Source organism: Onychostoma macrolepis, chromosome 05, assembly GCF_012432095.1.
Source record: "Onychostoma macrolepis isolate SWU-2019 chromosome 05, ASM1243209v1, whole genome shotgun sequence".
NCBI classification, from domain to species: Eukaryota; Metazoa; Chordata; class Actinopteri; order Cypriniformes; family Cyprinidae; genus Onychostoma; species Onychostoma macrolepis.
Window position 1 is genome coordinate 41,187,380 of NC_081159.1, and position 19,268 is coordinate 41,206,647.

General features: G+C 34.3%; 1 protein-coding gene across 12 annotated transcripts in view; it reads left to right on the plus strand.

The window, feature by feature from the left end:
- Positions 1-239: 239 nt before the first annotated feature.
- Positions 240-19,268, plus strand: part of LOC131541514 (mucin-2) — a 118,759-nt gene continuing 99,730 nt past the window's right edge. For 8 of the 12 annotated variants that reach the window (XR_009271527.1, XR_009271526.1, XR_009271528.1 and 5 more), the window contains exons 1-3: positions 6,985-7,298; positions 9,030-9,110; positions 10,375-12,433. The gene's annotated coding sequence lies outside the window, so the exon portion shown is untranslated. Of the gene's footprint in view, positions 250-332; positions 442-1,195; positions 1,260-3,349; positions 3,763-6,984; positions 7,299-9,029; positions 9,111-10,374; positions 12,434-19,268 lie in introns of those variants that run through there. The other 4 variants (XM_058777284.1, XM_058777287.1, XM_058777286.1 and 1 more) reach the window with 4 other exon arrangements.

A 19,268-nucleotide genomic window follows, 5' to 3' on the forward strand; every position in this document is an offset into this window, starting at 1 on the left:
CCAGGGGTTTTACCTTTTACATTTTATAGGGGCAACCTTATTAAATGAGTCATTTTTTTATGTCAGACAATTAACTTTAAATGAATAAATTGGTTTAAAAGCTTTAAATAAAACAATAAATTCAATTAGAATAGCAAGACAATTAAATTGTTTGAAATTATATTTTAAATTTGAGACTTAAACCGCCAGTAGGTGTAGGGAAGTCTTTGTCAATGAATCATTCATTCAGTCGATTCATTCAGGAGTTAAGTAAGCAACTTCGCCTTTTATGGTTGGTTATTTGAATCACTGACTCATCTGATTTGTTCAAAACACTGATTCATACTTCATAGAAAATCTGCTTTGTTTTGATCTGAGACGCTCAACGGTTCCGTTTTGGCTTGTTTGGAACTATTTCCGTTGGCTGAATAGAGAGAAAACAGACAATATTGTGTCTGAAATGTAAGTTGCTTAATAGTATCTTCTTGTTTATTGAACTTGTATAAAATCAATATCACATTGTGCTGATGTTTGAGGAAAACAGCACTCTTGCTCGTTTGATAGCTTAATTATATCATATATTATAAATATTAAAAACAAGAACTCATAGGGCACCGTTTTAACAGAATATCTCGAACTTTGGGCACGGTTTTGTTGATTTTGGTGCCATTTTCGTCCCAAGCACCACAACTGTCGACCCTACGTCTGATAATCAAATATTAGCCTATTTGACAGGCTGCAAAGAAACAACAGCTTTAAAATATATTTGTACAAAAACATAATGTTCAGTATCTAGTCTTGAACATTATGTGTAGTCAGTCAACACTCTTTATGAACTTATTTGCGCTTGCTCTGTGGACTGATTGCATGAGTGAAACGTAACTGATGCATTTTGGGAGTTTTTAATCTGATTATACAATACAACTATTCATGAGCTTGTATATTGCTTGTACTTGGGATAGTAATTTGAACAAACTCCTGAAACTAAGTAGCCTATTAAACTTTGACCATAGTAACTGTAGTAATTAATTGCAATGCATTGGCAACCACCCATAACATAATTTTGCTGTTGAGTTTTGTATTGTTTCATTAATGCCAGTATTCATGTGACCCTGGATGACAAAACCAGTCTTAAGTGTCAATTTTACGAAATTGAGATTTATACATCATCTGAAAGCTGAATAAATAAGCTTTCCATTGATGTATGGTTTGTTAGGATCGGACAATATTCGGCCGAGATACAACTATTTGAAAATCTGGAATCTGAGGGTGCATTTACGGTAAGAAATTTACAAAATATCTTCATGGAACACGATCTTTACTTAATATCCTAATGATTTTTGGCATAAAAGAAAAATCGATCATTTTGACCCATATGTATTTTTGGCTATTGCTCCAAATATACACCAGCGACTTAAGACATAAGACATATAATGTTTCCTATTTTCTCAGAAGCCAGAATTTTCCAGCATGGTATTCCTTCTCTCCTCGTCTCTTTCACTTTCTCCTGCCTCTTGAACTTCTCACTTGTGATGGAAGGGTGGCAGAATTCGATTTAGTGCAGTAAAAATTAAGACAAAGAGGCCAGAGTTTGGCTTGTCATTTTTACAGAGGCACATATTTAGATAAAGAGGGAGGAAAAACAACAGTGACGTATTGATCAAAGCCTGTCGGCCTCTTGTTCAGGAAATTGATCGTCAGGAATAAAAAGCCCTGGGAGATGACGGATGAAGGGGTAGAAGCTCTTGGCATGAGCAGCGTCTCCCTGCCTTCAAATCCAATAACTTCACAATGGCTTGAGCAACTGCAAAACCTGTTGCTTCTGAGAGATGAGCTGATAGTTGTTTAAGAAACTCCTCATGGATGATCTCATGAGAATTTGCATGGGTCGTATTTCATTTTGAAGTCAAAAGCAAAAAATAAGAAGTTATATTTTGCATAGTGCCTATTTTAGGACCATTAAAATTTCTTGCATTGTGACATAATTTTGCAATAATGCGTTTTTACTGTGAGTTTTCAGATTCAGTGGCTTCCTAATTCATCATGATGTATAAATAATCATTTATTTGTTTATTTTCTAATTGCAGTAATGAGAATTTGGGTTTGCATTTTTTATTTTTATTTTTTGCTAAATAATATTACAATGCAGAAAATGATCATTTCTTTTCGTTATGTTTTTTTTTTTAATCTTTATGCTGAATGTAATGTAATTAATTATTTCTTTCCTTTGAAATAGTGTAATGTGAAATTAGTATGCATAACTTTCAGATCAGGAGGTGAGTTATGATTATTCATAAATCTGAAGCCTGCTGAAAGTAGAAAACATCTTAAGGATGAGTTTGTGTCTATATGTTTGTGTGTGTACTTTCTCAGACTTTGGTTTTCTTTGTTTTTCGTGTCAGAACACATTACCTGTTCTCTAACCATGTGTTCACATCTATAACCATCACCAGGGTGTGAAGTCAGCACACACACACACACACACACACACACACACACACAGACACACACACACACACACACACACACACACACACACACACACACACACACACACACACACACACACACACACACACACACACACACACACACACACACACACACACACACACACTTACACACTTACTTACTTACTTTCTTCACATATTCAGCTCTACTTAAAATAGACATGAATGGCTGTGAGGGTGAATCTCTCATAACTTGTCATGGAATATGTCCAGGTTATATTCAACCCCACCCCCAAAAGAAGTTGGACCATTTCATTTATTTATGTATTAATTTTTATTTATTTATTCAAAATAATGTTACAATGCAAAATAAAAAATAAAAAACTCAGGAAATTAGTTTTCACAGAAATTCTCACTTTAATGCAAAAATATATTAAATTGTAACCTATTTATAGATAATGGTAGTATCTGTTGCACTGCCTTTAATTGCTGCTTCTAAAAACAAAACAAAAAAACATATGGTATCCCCATTGAGAGCAATGGAATGACAAACTAAAAGGTAAAAGGAGAATGGGGGGGTCTTATAGTGTCTTATAGGGATGGAAGGAATCTTATAGTCCTAAAACAGGCTTTAATATATTTATGTTTTTATTTAATTTAATTTTTATTCATTAATAGTTTGTTCTTTTTTTTCATTTAGATTTTGGTGTGAACTATGCCATGCGTTCATGAGATAAACCCATTAAAGGGACAATATTTTTAAAGCATTTTTTCAAGTCCACTGCTAATGTTAGTCAAGTTTTCTTGCAGTCATAATTTAGTTTTTTAGACATTAAGTCATTTTAGTCATGTTTTTTATTGCTGTACCTTTAAGATGTTTAATGACTTCTGTTATGATTGACTAACCTGTGCGTGCTGGTCTAGCTCACATTGCTGTTCATCAGAATGAGTCAAGTTGCAGAATACTGAATCTGAGTTAATATGTAAATGTGGTTGGTCATATGATAATGAGCGTATGCTTGTGACTCAGTAACATTTCTGAATGACCAGTTTTTGCAAATGCCTACATCAGTCTTTTCTCTGAAAAATCCAGTTATGCCCCCTTTTAAGCCACTACACTTTGAAAAATTAAATCATATTTGCTTTTTAGAGGTAAACTTTTACCTGAATGGAGTGTATTGAAGGTGAAATGCCATCTCACGTATGTGTCTAGTCACCCTGTCTTCTCATCCATCACATTCAGAGTCCAGATGTGACCTAGTGATACAGAGAATCAGAGTACACACATGCTGCTCTCCGATGATTGATTGGTTGACCTCTGTCCATGATAAAGGTGATATTTAGGATTATTTTCTTTTACAGTACCAAGGCAAAGCACTCCAGATGATTTATGAGAGGACATAAAAGATGCTTCTTTGAATATAAACTACACTGTAAAAAAAAGTCCGTAGTTTTTACAAAATAATTTTGGTAGCTGTGGTTGCCAGAATAATTTTGTAAAAAATACAGAAAAAAACTGTAAACACATTTACAGAACACAACTGTAAAATTTACAGTATAAAACTGTAATTTACAAACAGGGAAATTTGAATGTAAACCACTAAATTAAACAACACACACTGCTATTAAAATCTGTTTTGTACCTTTAACATACTGACAACCACCATAATAAAAAGAGGTGGTAAAAGAGAAAGCCACATGAAGAATCAGGTAGCTTCGCCACAAGCAGAAGTATATACTAATATATAGAAGGTGCACAGGGTCATTCATGCAAACACAAAACACTATCATGCTAACACACATGATACTTAAATAATGCAATAAACTTTCATTAAACAACAGAACATGTAACATAAAGCTCAAATGTACATAACTGATAACAAAAACTATTAAAAAACATGATTATTTAAACAAAATACTTTCAAATGTGGAGTGCCACGCAGGGAATTCTGGGAATATCAGTTTACAGTTTTTGACTGTAAATTATACATTGATTTGTTATTTCTACTTCTAAAAACTGTACAATTAACAGCATTTTACTGTAAAATTACATGAAATGTCTGGTTAAATGTTTTACAGTTTTCCCCTGTATATAGTACAGGAACTCACTGTTAACATATTAACAGTTTTTTTCAGTAGCGTTTTTACAAAATTTTACAGTTAAAATTTAGACTTATTTTTTACAGTGTATGGCCATGAGAGACTATATAGCCTATGGAAATATTGTTATAGTTTGTGAGACCACTAAGAAGTTTTGAGTAATAAAGTCAGTGTTGACAGTCTTCTCAGTAGTCATACTTGAGTCACTTTCCAAAAAGTTATCTTTACTTTTACTTAAGTAACAGATTTTATATGTACTTCAGTTTCAAAAGTACAAGTGATTGGATAATTGTGTATATGGAAAATAGTGGCGGAACCATGGTACTAGTTTGTTGGAAAATTCTAGTTTGCAGTTTGCAGTCTCATTTTAAAATGTCTCAAAGCTCAAAAAGTTCCAAGTTCAAAATTTTATTTTTGGGTTTTGCTAGAATAGGCTACATTTACATAATAATAAAAAAAAAAAATCAGTAACATATTTTTTATCATACTGTACATTTCTGTAGCAGCTCTTTTCACCCTCTGCTTGAAACGCTTTGTTTTTCGGTTCCTGTCTCTTTAAAGCCCAGTCCTTCCGAAAAGCCCAGTCTGCTTTGATTTGTCAATCAGTGCAGTATGTTGTGATTGGTCAACCGCTTGGAGCATGTTTTGGAAATGTAATGGCCCTTACCATGTTTGAGTTTTAGCTCCCTAGGATTCATCACTATTTATTGCCCTTGCAATAAATAAAACAGTATCTCCTCTACATAAAATCACTGACCCAACTGTAATTTGAGGGCGGGTCAAACCAGCCAATAGGCTGACATTATGCATGGTGACAAGTCATAATGGAAGAACTACAAATGAGGAATTTCAGGCAAGCGTTTTCTTTTGGAGAGATATAATTTTTTTCTTTTTTTTTTTTTTTTGCTGTTTGCAGTGCCATTTTTGCTTTGTAACTTTGCAGATTGTTTACATGCACAAATAGCTAAATTAAACACTAAAGGAAAGGTTAATAAAAGTAATACTTTTTTTGGCAACAGTCTGTTTTTAATGCAGTCTGTAAACATTTAGTTGTGATTTAGTATGGGTAAAAATGTAATTCAGTTGTGACATGCAAAGTGATTTTGCCTTGGATAAGTTCGTTGTGTTAAAAAAATAATATCCAACTTTATATTAAGTTCTGGGCAATAATATATCAGAATAAGCAGTTGAGATTTGCTGTGTCTACAGGTGCATCTCAAAAAATTAGAATATTGTGAAAAGTTCATTAATTTTTGTAACTTATTTCAAAAAGTGAAACTTTCACATATTCTAGATTTATTACATGTAAAGTAAAACATTTCAAAAGTTTTAGTTTTTTGTTTAATTCTGATGATTAGAGCTTACAGCTCATGAAAGTCAAAATCCAGTATCTCAAAATATTTGAATATTTCCTAAGATCAATAAAACAAAACAGAAAAGTTCAAGTTCTTTAAAGTATGTTCATTTGTGCACTCTTGCTCGGGGGTCCTTTAGCACAAACTCCAGCATCAGTGAGGTGTGGCATGGAAGCGATCAGCCTGTGGCTCTGATGAGACACTATTGAGCCTTCAGCTCGTCTGTATTGTTGGATCAACTGTTTCTCATCTTTCTCTTGAAAATATCCCATTGATTCCATATGGGGTTCAGGTCAGGCATGCTGGCTGGCCAATCAAGCACAGTAATATCATGGTCAGCAAACCACTTGGAAGTGATTTAGTACTGTGGACTGGTGCTAAAGTCCTGCTGGAAAAGGAAATCAGCATCTCAATAAAGCTTGTCAGCAGATGAAAGCATAAAGTGCTCCAGAATCTTCTGGTAGATGGCTGCATTGACTTTGGACTTGATAAAACACAATGAACCAACACCAGAAGACGTCACGGCACCCCAAATCTGGACTTCAAGCAGCTTGGATTCTGTGCCTCTCCAGCAGTGTTGGGCACGTTACTTTAAAAAAGTAATTAGTTATAGTTACTAGTTACTTCTCACAAATAGTAACTGAGTTAGTAACTGAGTTACATCATTATAAAAGTAACTAATTACCAGGGAAAGTAACTATTGCGTTACTTTAAAAAAATTTTTTTTTCAAATGTCAAATAACTTTGGATGTCCCCAATATTAAATATGTTAAATTAATGAAATGGACACTAAAAAGAATAAATTATTATTATAAAACATTGTACATTAATCTACACTATTTATCTACTGACACTTAGTATCAGTCAGTCAAGCATTATAATATAATATTATGATAATTTAATATTATATGATGATAGAACTTTAGTAATTAGAATAACCAAGTATGAATGCATTTTTGTCATCAATATAAAACGCACTAAGGATTAATGAGCTGCTGGGTTCATGAATATTAATCACGTTGTCTGCATTCGCTCGAATTGATTTGCTGAAATCAAAACAGGGACGATAATAGGTGAGCGCCAGCCAATGAGATTGTCGTTTGCGCATTAGTTCCGCCCACTACCAGAGAACTCGGCAGTTCTCAATAGCTGAAGAATTACAAAGGAACTCCGTTATTTTGACAGGAAAATACAACAAAGAATATCGTTTACATGTAGCGCGTCAATTCTGCATGTTATGAAAGACTCTCTTGCTCTGTATCTTTCTTTGCGTGCGTGTATGTGAGAGAAAGCGACGGCGAGTCGTGCGCCTTCACGCTAGCAGGGGCGTAGCAGCCAATTTAAAAGCGGGGGGGGACAGCTGTCAGGTGATGTGACCCTCAAAGGAAAATAAATTATGTACATAATGTACAAAGTAAGTACATTCATGTTCATATGATAAATTCTAAACCAATTGGCGTTTTAGAGCATCATAGTTGTCTGCAAAACCCAGGTGCTGCTCTAAAACGTGGCCACCATCTTTGCTCACCATCCACTTTAACAGAAATGTCTTCTCTGAAAAACAAGTAGAAGAAATAACACACTTTTAAAAGACAGACCTCATACAGAATACACAAACCTCTCAAAACCATAGTTGTTCTCTTACCATGAATTATCAGTCTCAGGGTGGCTGGCCTGCTCATGTCTTGCTTGATGCTTCATTGCAGTTGCCTTTAAAACACAAATACAAAAAAAAAAAAAAAATGCACTAAATCTTAAATTCCATTAAAAACTATAACAAACTAATTCTAAAACTAGAAAGGCAGCTAGCCATAAAACTTGTTTAACTTAGCTAACATACGGTTTTATTTTCTCAGGCTACTGGCCAACATTAACTACTAACACCCGAACTAAATTTCACATTAGTTAACCTAATGTTAATATAAGATAAGCGTTGCTCGTTAAAAACAATTTTAATTCGGTAACTTAATTCAATAAGCTGACAAAAGTCGTTTGAAACGACAGCGCAGTTTACCATGGTAAAGTTCTGTAACAGAAACTTCCCATGATGCAAAGGGTATTACAGTTATTTACTGTAAAGGGAATTTGCAGTATTACACTGGGTGATATACAGTAAATAACTGTGGAAATTACAGAAATGTCTAACAGTGTACATATGGTATAAGTAGCAAAAGCCATTTCCTTAAAGAGATAGTAAAAACAACAACAACAACAAAAAACAATAAAATTACATACTCTATGACTTACTTTCTGGCAAAATAATAATAATAATAATAATTTCATGCAATAAAAGCCAGTTCAACAACTTTTGTGAAAAGGAAAAAGGAAAGCATACAGGTTTTGAATAATGTGAGAATGAATAAGTGAGAAATAAGTAAGACAATTGTCATATTTGTGACCCTGGACTACAAAACCAGTCATAAGTAGTACAGGTATATTTGTAGCATTGGCCAACAGTACATTGTATGGGTCAAAATTACAGCCAAAAATCATTAGGATATTAAGTAAAGTTCATGTTCCATGAAGATATTTTGTTAATGTCCTATCGTAAATATATCAAAACTAATTTTTGATTAGTAATATGTATTGCTAAGAACTTCATTTGGACAATTTTAAAGGTAATTTTCTCAATATTTTGATTTTTTTTGCACCCTCAGATTCCAGATTTTCAAATAGTTGTATCTCAGCCAAATATTGTCCAATCCTAACAAACCATACATCAATGGAAGGTTTATTTATTCAGCTTTCATATGATGTATAAGTCTCAGTTTCACAAAATTGACCCTTATGACTGGTTTTGTGGTCCAGGGTCACATTTGTGTCATATCACTTTAATAACACCATCTTCCCGGAAGTGACATCATTTAGGAGGAAACCAACCATGCAAAAATCACCAAGTCTGGAACATTCCTTACTGTTTGATAAAATCCCGCAAATTAGTATGATAGTGTGACTGTTAAGTGAAAATGTGGGTTACTCTGCGAAACTCTCATGAATGACTTTGTTGGCTGCTGTAGCCTAGATGTGTGTTATTTGAGCTGACTCAGCTATTGTGATCATCTTGAAGGTTTTGAACTTTTGCTTGTCCTCTCAGGAGTGATGTACTGAAAAAGAAGTCTCTTAAAATCACTGTTCTATTCCTCAGACCTCTGAAGAGCTGTAATCTCATGCGACGTAAATCAAGTCTTCTTGCCCGAGGCTCGTGTATATCAGCTCAATGCAGCAGGTGAGAGTTCTTTATACAGAAATGAGGTTGTCTGAGTTACATCAGATAAGAGAGCGATAGAGGTAATACTTTCATCAGGAGAAAAGATGACAGGGATGCTTTGGCTTCAGAGCTGCGGAAGAACGAGAGTCGGGACAGAATAAAGGCATCGTGCTTTATGATCACTAGGATGGGCTGACAGAGACAAAGTCTAAAGATATTCAAAGACAGTCTCACATTCTGTAGTAATCCCAAATAAACTTTAGTCCAGACATGTTATGAGTCACAAAAGAGCTTGAAAAAGGGAAATATGTGGGCAATATGTATGGAATGTAGTTCAGTTGAATTTATTATTATTATTATTATTGTTTTGGGATAAAACATTTACCTTTCAAAAATGTTAAAAAAAAAATATTATTCAGCAAGGATGCATTAAAAGTTCATCAAAAATAATTTGATCAAAAGTAAACAGTAAACAATGAAGACATTTATAACGTTACACAAGATTTCAAATCAGTGCTGTTCTTTTGAACTTTATATTCATCAAAGTGTTGAAGCAGCACAACTATTTTCAGCATTGATAATACTCATAAATGTTTCTTGAGCAGCAAATCAGAATAACTTCTGAAGGATCATGTGACACTGAAGACTGGAGTAATGATCACAGGAATAAATCATGTTTTAAAATATTCAAACAGAAAACAGTTATTTGAAAATGTAATCACTTTTTAAAAATAATTGTAATAACTTTTTGATGAAATAAATGCATGCATTAGCTTTTTGTAAGAATCAGACTGAAATTTTATTTATTCCCCTTCTAATATAGTTTTCAAATTTCAATGTGTTAGTGTATTTTCAGATGTAATATGAAAACACGTTGCATTAGGTTTCAGATCTTGCAGATGTGGAAAAAATTGTGGTGACTTGGAATATAATGCATACTTTTGTGGCCTTTTTAGAGCTCAACAGCATCTATCCTCATTCACTTCCACTGTATGAAAAAGAACAGTGTAAACCTTCTGCCTCCTACAAATTTGGAGGGACAAGAGGGTGAATAAATGATGCCAGAATTTGAATTTTTGTATCCCTTTATCTCAGAAATTGAGTGTAATCTGCCCTCATCTGGCCATGACTGGAATTTCACCATATGTTGCTATGACCTCAACACATAAAAAAAAAAAAAGCCAGTGTTCTTCTTCATACCTTCATACAGTCCTTCATTTACCCTTCTGTTCCACCTGCTCTACTCATTTGTGGTGTTTTTTTTTCTCCATGTGTTTCCCAGCAAGACCACATGCTCCTGCCTGATGACCCCTCATGTCCTCCTGTCTGACCATGCTGCACCTCCCTCCCCCTCCTCTCTGCTCCTCCTCCTCCTCATGATCATCAGTCATCAACCATGTCTCTCCATGTCCCTCCTTTGCAGCTCCGGCATCCTCTGGTTTAATTAAATGGCCAGGCACGCACGCACACACACACACACACACACACAGGCTCAAGCTATGATAATATACCCAGTCTTAAAGGCATAGTTCACCCAAAAATTAAAATGAATCATTTACTCCAGCCATTTCAAACCCATATGCTGTTACTTTTCCATGCAGCACAAAAGGAGATGTTCTTCAGAAAATGTCTAGACTATATTCCTAGTCTTCTGAAGTCATATGATGTTGATCTTGTAAATAGTCTGCCATAGCTCACAAATCAAATATGGCACAGGTTGGACATCAGTTATATCAAATGTCATTGTTTCTCCTGTGCTTTGCAACCTAAAAAGTAATTGACACGATGCAAAGGCGCTATGCTTGATTGGAATGCTGCTGCGAAGGGGAACATTTTTAGTCAATAGTGGCTTCAATTTTGTTCTGTTTCTTCAGTGATGAAATAAAGCTAATTGAAATAAAGCTAAAATAAAATATAAATATTAGATGGATAACTTAAATTAGAAAAAAAATAATTGGAAATGTTGCCTCTGTAACTAAAATAAAAATTAGGGCGTTTTATTTGAAGTTGATGCACTAAAACTAAAACGAAATAAAATAATTACAATAAAATTAATTATTTCTAAAAACTAACTAATAAAAATGATCAAAGCAGATTACAAAAGTACTGAAACTTGAACTTAAACTAAAATGACAAATGAAAATAAACACAGTATATACAGTATTGAAGTTAAATTGAAATATTTAAAAGATAATGAATAAATTAAAAACAAAATGTATTCAAAGTCCATATGAATGAATTTTATTCCTCCAGTGTTGTTGTTTTTAATTAAACTAAAACTATCAAAAATTGTTTTTGTTCATTGAAAAAGCTCAAACAAAACACAAATATTAGATGAAATACAAAAACTTAAATGAAAATGATAAATGCTGCCTTAGCACCTAACTAAAATAATATTTAAAAATAAATATTTAAGCAAAGTTTAAAGTAAAGTACAGAAATTACTAAAAAAGAAAAATAAAGCTAAATAAAAAAATAATAAGATTATTAAAAATGACAAAAGCCTAAACAGAATTGCTAAAACTGAAAATAAGTTCATTCTAAATAATTATCACTAATAGTATATAAATGTTACTAAAATCACACTGTATCTATTGTACAGCTTCAGAAGACCTAGAAATAGCATGCTTGTCACTTCTATAGTGCTTTTTGTCCCTTTTGGAGTTTTACAGATGATCTGATGTTGCATGAAAAAGAGAGATGTGTACATTATTTTAAATGTGTACTTCTGTGTTCCACAGAAAGAAAAAAACAGCATTCAGGTTTGGATAACATGAGGGTGAGTAAATAATGAGCTATTCCTTTAAGCCGAAACAGTGGATGGAGAGAAGGAGAGAGAGGGATGAATACAGAGGAGTCTAACCCTTCTGTTTATTCGCTGCCGTTAGGTCTGCGCGTGTGCTTTACTCCCATCACTCCCTCCCTTTCCCATTGGCTGCTTTCCTCTCCCACACACAGACACGGACACACACACACACACACACACACACACACACATGCTCGCACTGGCTCTGAGCTCAGACACCAGAGTTGACGTTCTCGAGCGGAGGTCGAGAGAGGGACAGATGGGATCCACACACACACCGGAAAGAGGCACACGACGCTCCGTGCAGCACTGATCACGACCGAGACATCGAGAAGAGACTCTGGCATGGAAAAGAGGACAGCGAGACGGAGGAAAGAAGATGTTACGGAATGAGCAGGATGGGATTGAGAAACCTGAGCATCGCAGAACCTTCCTGAAGACGACAACAAGATCTCCTTTTAGTTTCCAGCGCTTCTGAAAAGGACACTTTTGAACGGCTCATGCACTCGTGCTTGGATTGAACGGGAAGTTTCTGGTGAGTAACTTTCGCTTGTTGTATCAAGGACAGTTTCCTTGCATGGATTGGTCAGATTTAGTTTCCAAATGGGAAGGAGGTTTATGTTTGGGTTGTCCACATGTGCAAAAGCCAAAACGCAAGCGTTAAGAGATGATCCGGCTGGATCTGAGCAGCTGTGCTCTACCAAAATGATGAGATCGCACGAATGAGAAGACAAAACAGCACAGTCAGTTCTTCAGCCTCCACACACACACACACACACACACACACACAGTCAAACATATCAGTGCTTCATTGCATTCATGCTGACACAAACTATAATAATCATGAAAGCACATGTGCTTTTTCAAATCGTTCTGTTGGGTCAGACGAGAAACGACATGAAAGTCGGGCTGCTTTGAGATAAACTGTTCAGTTCAGTGTTCAGTTGTACTGAATTCACCAGGTACAAAAGCACTTCACCCTGAATTCAAAGGACAGTGTGAGTCAGTGTGTGTGTGTGTTGTGAATAACAGAATGAAAGTGCAACGCTGAGAACTGTAGAGGTCATTGCAGATTCACAACCTTGTGTTGTGGGGAGCTGGTCGATTGTGGTAGTTGGTTTGGGTACACAGATGTGTTGACTTTAAATGTAAAAGTCTAACACCAGACCTGTCAGATGTGCAAAGTGGTCTTTTTTAAGACAGTGGCAGGCAAATTGAGGCAATTACCTGTCCATAAATATTGTTCACTGGCCTTGAAACTGTATTTTTTGCTTTATGTACCATTCAAAAGTTTGGGCTCAGTAAGATTTTTATAATTTTTTTTATTTTTTATTAATACTTTTATTTAGAAAGAATGCATTAAATGGTTTAAAAGTGACAGTAAAAATTTAAATGGTTACAAAAATGTTCCATTTCAAAGAAATGCTGTTCTTTTGAACCTTCTATTATTAATCAAAGAGTCTTGAATTAGGGTTTCCCCAAAAATATAAAGTAGCACAGATGTTTTCAACACAATATAAACACTGATAATAATAAATGTTTCTTGAGCAAATCAGCATATTAGAATGATTTCTAAAGGATCATGTGACACTGAAGACTAGATACGAGTAATGATCCTGAAAATTCAGCTTTATGTTCAAATAGAAAAGTGTTTGTTTAAATGTTACAATTATTTCACAATATTTCTAGTATTACTGTATTTTTGATTAAATAAATGCAGCCTTTGTGAGCAGAAAAAAAACATTAACAAATTGTTCAGTGGTTTTTCCACATATGCCATTGTTTCATTCTCAGCATCATTCATTAGCTAGTCTCTCGGTGAAACCGATGAGAGTTGCTTTTGTCAGGAATATATGAAAATGAGGGTTAGATATGTTTTTTTTTTGCAATTTGAATCATGCATTATGCTTAGTGTTTGTACCTATTTAAATCACTCACATCAAAGGTGTCAGTCTGTCATTATTGTTGCGATTCATAGATTTTCAAATGAAAAAATATTTAAATAAAACCCAAGCAAAGGTCAAGGTATCATTTTAATATTGCAGTTTTAAACCATGAATTATGCAAAAAGTTTGCCTGACTTGATTTTATATCCATTGGGAATTGGCTGGAAAGTGGGCGTGGCATTCCTCAAATGGAGTCAGCTGATTGCAGGGCAAGGGTCGAATATTTATGATGTCATCAGAATTCAGAAAGAAGGAATGCTCTTATATTTTGATGAAACATTACAAAGACAAACATGAATTTATTCGCATTAACATGCACCAGTGAATCATGCACAGAGAGACCTGGAAGATTTAAGGCATTAAGAAAGTAAATGGGGTTAATGCTGATTTCATGCTGACTGTAATTTTGGACCTGTTCATATAGATGTTTAATCTTCACGTTGTGCTTGTGTGCTTCCAAAAACCTGCTGCGGAGAATCTGTAAACACTCATTGAGATTCACAAACTAGGTTCTCCATTAACCATGAAGCCGGTGTAATGTGTGTGTTGTCAGATGCTGTTTGTGTCACTCATTCACTTTCTGTCCGCTGTGTCACTCCCGCTCCGCATTCATTCGCATCTCGCCGTCAAGTTGCTTTCTCCCGGAGATCACATCACATCAGCGCTCCGGATGCACTTTTGGCTTCCAACCAGACACTTAACCTTCCTTATCCTCCTCAAACCTTCCACCCCAATTATCTCTTTCACTGTGTTTCATCGCTTCCACGCTTGTAGACTCAGCCAAAACAGTGGATTTTCACTCTAGGGTCCTCGTATGAATGGGATGTGGAGTTGATAGTTTAGAGTTGATTATGGTCCTTTTTACACGAGATTCCCAGCAATTAGCCAGCTGGGCTCAGCGCGTGCTGGACGCAGGTCGTTATCGGCTCAGTGGGCGGAACCAGCGCGTTTTAGGACCTGCCAAATGAAGCATTTGGGAAGAGTATGTTCATCTAATCCCACCAATCAAAACATTAAAGATACGTAAACAGACGCTGAACCAAATGGTCAGGGTTTGACTGGTTAGATTTTTTTAAGCAGCATTTTTTAAGATAAGCCTTTTTAAAAAAAATTGTTTTGTTCTTTCATCATTTGCAAATTGTTTCTTTTAAGCATAAACCTCACTACATTTTATTAGATTACAAGTCTTAATATTTTATGCAATTTTGCATTTTAAAGTAAAAACAGTTCGGTTTAAGGACATTTAAATGTGTAAAACAAAAATATAGAAAATATTGAATTTATAAACACTGAATATAGAAAATTTCTCTTGATGCTTATTCGAAATTAATTTATTTGCAAGCAACATATAAATCTAAAATAGATTTATATTGTTAGATTAGAAGTCTTAATACCTTATGAAATCTTGCCTTTTAAAGAAAAAACGGTAACACTTTACAATAAGGTTCATTAGTTAACATTAGTTAACAACATTAGTAAACATGAACTAAGAATGAACAATACTTCTACATCATTTATTAATCTTAGTTAATGTTAATTTCAGCATTTACTAATGCATTATTAAAATCATAAGTTGTGTTTGTTAACATTAGTTAATGCACTGTGAACTAACATGAATAATCAATGAACAACTGTATTTTCATTAACTAACATTAACAAAGATGAATAAATAGTGTAATATATGCATTGTTCATTGTTTGTTCATGTTAGTTAATACATTAGTTAATGTTAACAAATGACACCTTATTGTAAAGTGTTACCGAAAAAACATCTTGTTTTAAGGACACAATATTTTTACTGCAAAACAAAAACAATTTTAAATATTTTTTGATGCTCATTCAAAAGTAGTTTTTGCTAAAAACATATAAATCTAAAATATTTAATTATATTTTAGCTGGAGATTTAAAACTTAATATTTGGGGATTTTGAATTATTTTCATACATTAAATATTTTATTTCATATTTTTATTTATTTAAATTTTAATAATACTGTATAAAGTCAAGGTAACGTAAGCTTTATTGATCACATAAGTCATAACTCAAAATCATTTAAAACAAGTTTAATTCATTTAATATAATTCATGTTGAAATGCCTTGTACAGGCAATTTAATAATACTTAAAAATTTAAGGCAGCAACTGAATGTAAGTTTCTGTTAAAAGGATTTGACGACCTTCCTTTCAGTTAAATGTGACGATTTGTGGATGAGGCAGTGTTTATTTGTTCCAGGCTTAGTCACAGTGAAATGTGCATTTTAAATGTCCATCTGGAGTTGTTAACCAGTGCTTCTCATTGCTTCATTTCTAATTGATAGCACTGTTGTGACATAGGCCTGATCACTTAGCCAACCAATGCATTTTTTATTATTCATGCATGATATTTTCATCCTCAATCTTTAATGCTACTGCAATCCTGTTGAGTGACAGATCTGTTCCTGTTAACACATGCACATCAAGGAGATCTCATGTGCTGGTTTTCATCTGGAGCCTCTGCTCCAGATGCAGTACAGCACTGAGATGTTTCCGGGCAGATGTTAGAGCAACATTCAGAAGATGCTCTCATGATGCTTGTGATTGAGGACTTGTGAATTGGCTGTTTATGTATGTGTGTGTGTGTGTGTGTGTGTGTGTGTGTGTGTGAATGTGTGTTTGATGTGCATTTGATGGTTTTAGAAGGGATTTGAGCACTTTTCGGGCTTTGAGACCAGATGCTGGTCAGTTTTATTTTAATAATGTTTTCTTTTATTATAGTAGTTATTAATAATTTGAATTATTCTGAAGCAGTTTGACATGGATTTTCTGTTTGCATTTTTGTATTAATAGTTTTATTATTTTGTGATTTTTATTAGTTTTTTTTAAATCTTTTTTTTTAGAATTAACTATATTTTTTTATCATTTTTGAAATCTAATACTTTACTTCTAATAATACTTTTAGTATTTTTAATACTTTTAACAATAATGGCACTGGTGCTGATTTAGTTCTTGCAGTTTTTCTCCTAGGTTTTCTCATAAATAAATCTACAAGATTATCTTATTATCTTTTTTTATTTAGTACTGCTCTAATAAACCTACTTGGCATAACATATTTCACAGGACACGATAACTGAATTTATAAAAATAATCCTCACACACCATTGTTTGTTAATATTGTTTGTTTTCTCCTTGAGCATCAGTGACTGTTTGTTGTTTTGTGATGATTGTGCATTAGTTCTCCTGAGTGGTGAAGCTGCCCACTCTTCTTGACAAAAATCCTGTAATTTTGTTGGTTTCCCAGCATGCCCTTCACATTCGAATTCTCAGCCATAGTGGCTCAATTATGGTGAGATCCAGCTTTGCCACTCCAGACATCTGAGGGAGTCATTCACAACTACCACAAAAGACTGCTGAGGCTCAGAGAGGCAGTATTAAAAACAAAGGGTGTTTGTATTTAAACAGGATAATTTGTGCAAATTTTTATTTTTGTCTCGTGTAATATTTTTTAAATATCTGTAATTTAGATCAGCTTCCCCAGGACAGCCCTAAAGGCAGGGGTGGGGGGGGGAGATCTAATTCAAGATTTTATATCTTTTCTTTTTTTTTTTTACACTAAATTTTTAGAGATTCTGCAATGATTATGGAATATACAGCTAATATACAGCTGGTACAGCTTGTTATCCTTGCTGGTTAAGCTGGTTAATTTAGTGAGTTCTCCATCTCCATTCCAGTTTGACAACAGCACTATAAAATTTACAGCTTCCTCTGAATAACCTGTGAATAAACCCTTGAGATCCCCACGACAAACAGTCAGCGAGACAATATCATGCATCAGTAGTTTAACTTCATGAAAAATGGGCCAAAATCCTGATTCAACCAGGCAGTGTTTATGGATTATGTAACTTCATGCATTTGTTAACATGCGATGACATAGCACATTAATACACAACAGACAAACTGCACTGGGTGAGAAGACTGCTGAAGAAATAGCTTGTGCATTTCCTCATAAACATTATTGCTTTAAATTGTCATTTAGGGAATTTGGCAACAGTAATGCAGTTTCGTTGGGATTTATTAGTTTATCAATCATGTTGTGGTGCATAAACTCAGCTTTCTGACAACTGATCCTTATTGACTGTAAATCAGCAGTGTGTCTGTGAGGGTGATCATAGTTAACAATAAAACTAAAACCATAAAAATACATTTCATTACTTGAAATTACTTTAACTGAAAAAGAAAAAAAAACGCAATATTTTATTTTGTTTTAGATAGTTGGTAAGGTAACATTTCTCATTATCATTTAGCGCAATTGATTTACTAAATAAACTAAAAGAACTAAAAAAAAACTGAAATAAAAATGAATAAAACAAATATGTAGACATACTGTATAATGAAAATGACAAGCACAACAAAATTACTAAAACTTGATGATATATAAAAAATGTAATCTAAATATAAAAATATAATATAAAAAGCTTACTTATTTTGTTTCAGGTAATTTAGTTTTCATTTATGGCTCATTTCCACCGAGCGGTACGGGTCAGTACAGTACAGCACAGTACGGTTCTGATCCAGCTTGCGTTTCCAACGCCAACAGTACCCTTACTTGATAGGCATGGTGTAGGCCGGAAAGTAGCGATCGACGCTAAAAAGCGTGACAATAAGCACAACTCCGCCTCTTTTATGTCAGTTTTAATGAACAATAATAGCCATTATAAAAGTATAAGTGCAAAGTATAAGAGGCTTATATAAGAAGAAATAAAGACAAAAGCAAACAATTCAGTCAAACGTATGCTACAAAGTCAGCGCTGTACTACGGTAAAGTTCAAAATAAATAACGTTATATAAAGTTAAACATAACTTTGTGCTCAGCCAAAACGATATGACCAGGAACAAATAATAGATTCATGAGACCACGAATGCCTGTTAAATATATCCAATACGAAATGTATCTCATGTTTAATCACAACAGAGACATCAGAGCCAGCGGCAGATGTCGGAAGGACTAGCCGAGCGTAAGGCTGCTCTCAGTGGGATACATGAGCACTGAGCACCTGGTGATCGTCTGGAGCTCCAAAATCAGCATAGCAAATTTTTCAAATAAGCGCTATCTTTATAAATAAACCACAGATTTGAGTTTTAAACAACTACATTCTTTCCTGAAAAACTCTTAAAACTACATTTCATGATAGAATAACAGTAATATTTTGAAAATTACTCGGGTTTTTGGGCAATGACGTTTCACCAAGAACAGACAAGAACAGACAAGAATGCATATTGAGAAACGGCTATTGTCTGTGAAAATATAAAATTATAAAATATATTTTTTTTGCGTTTGCGCACTCTGATATAAATAAGCCCAACACTCACGGACAGCAGAGCGGAACGAGTGAAGGAGAAGCTTTATCCCCTTATCACGCAAAAGTGATGATTCTAGTCAACCAATCAACGTT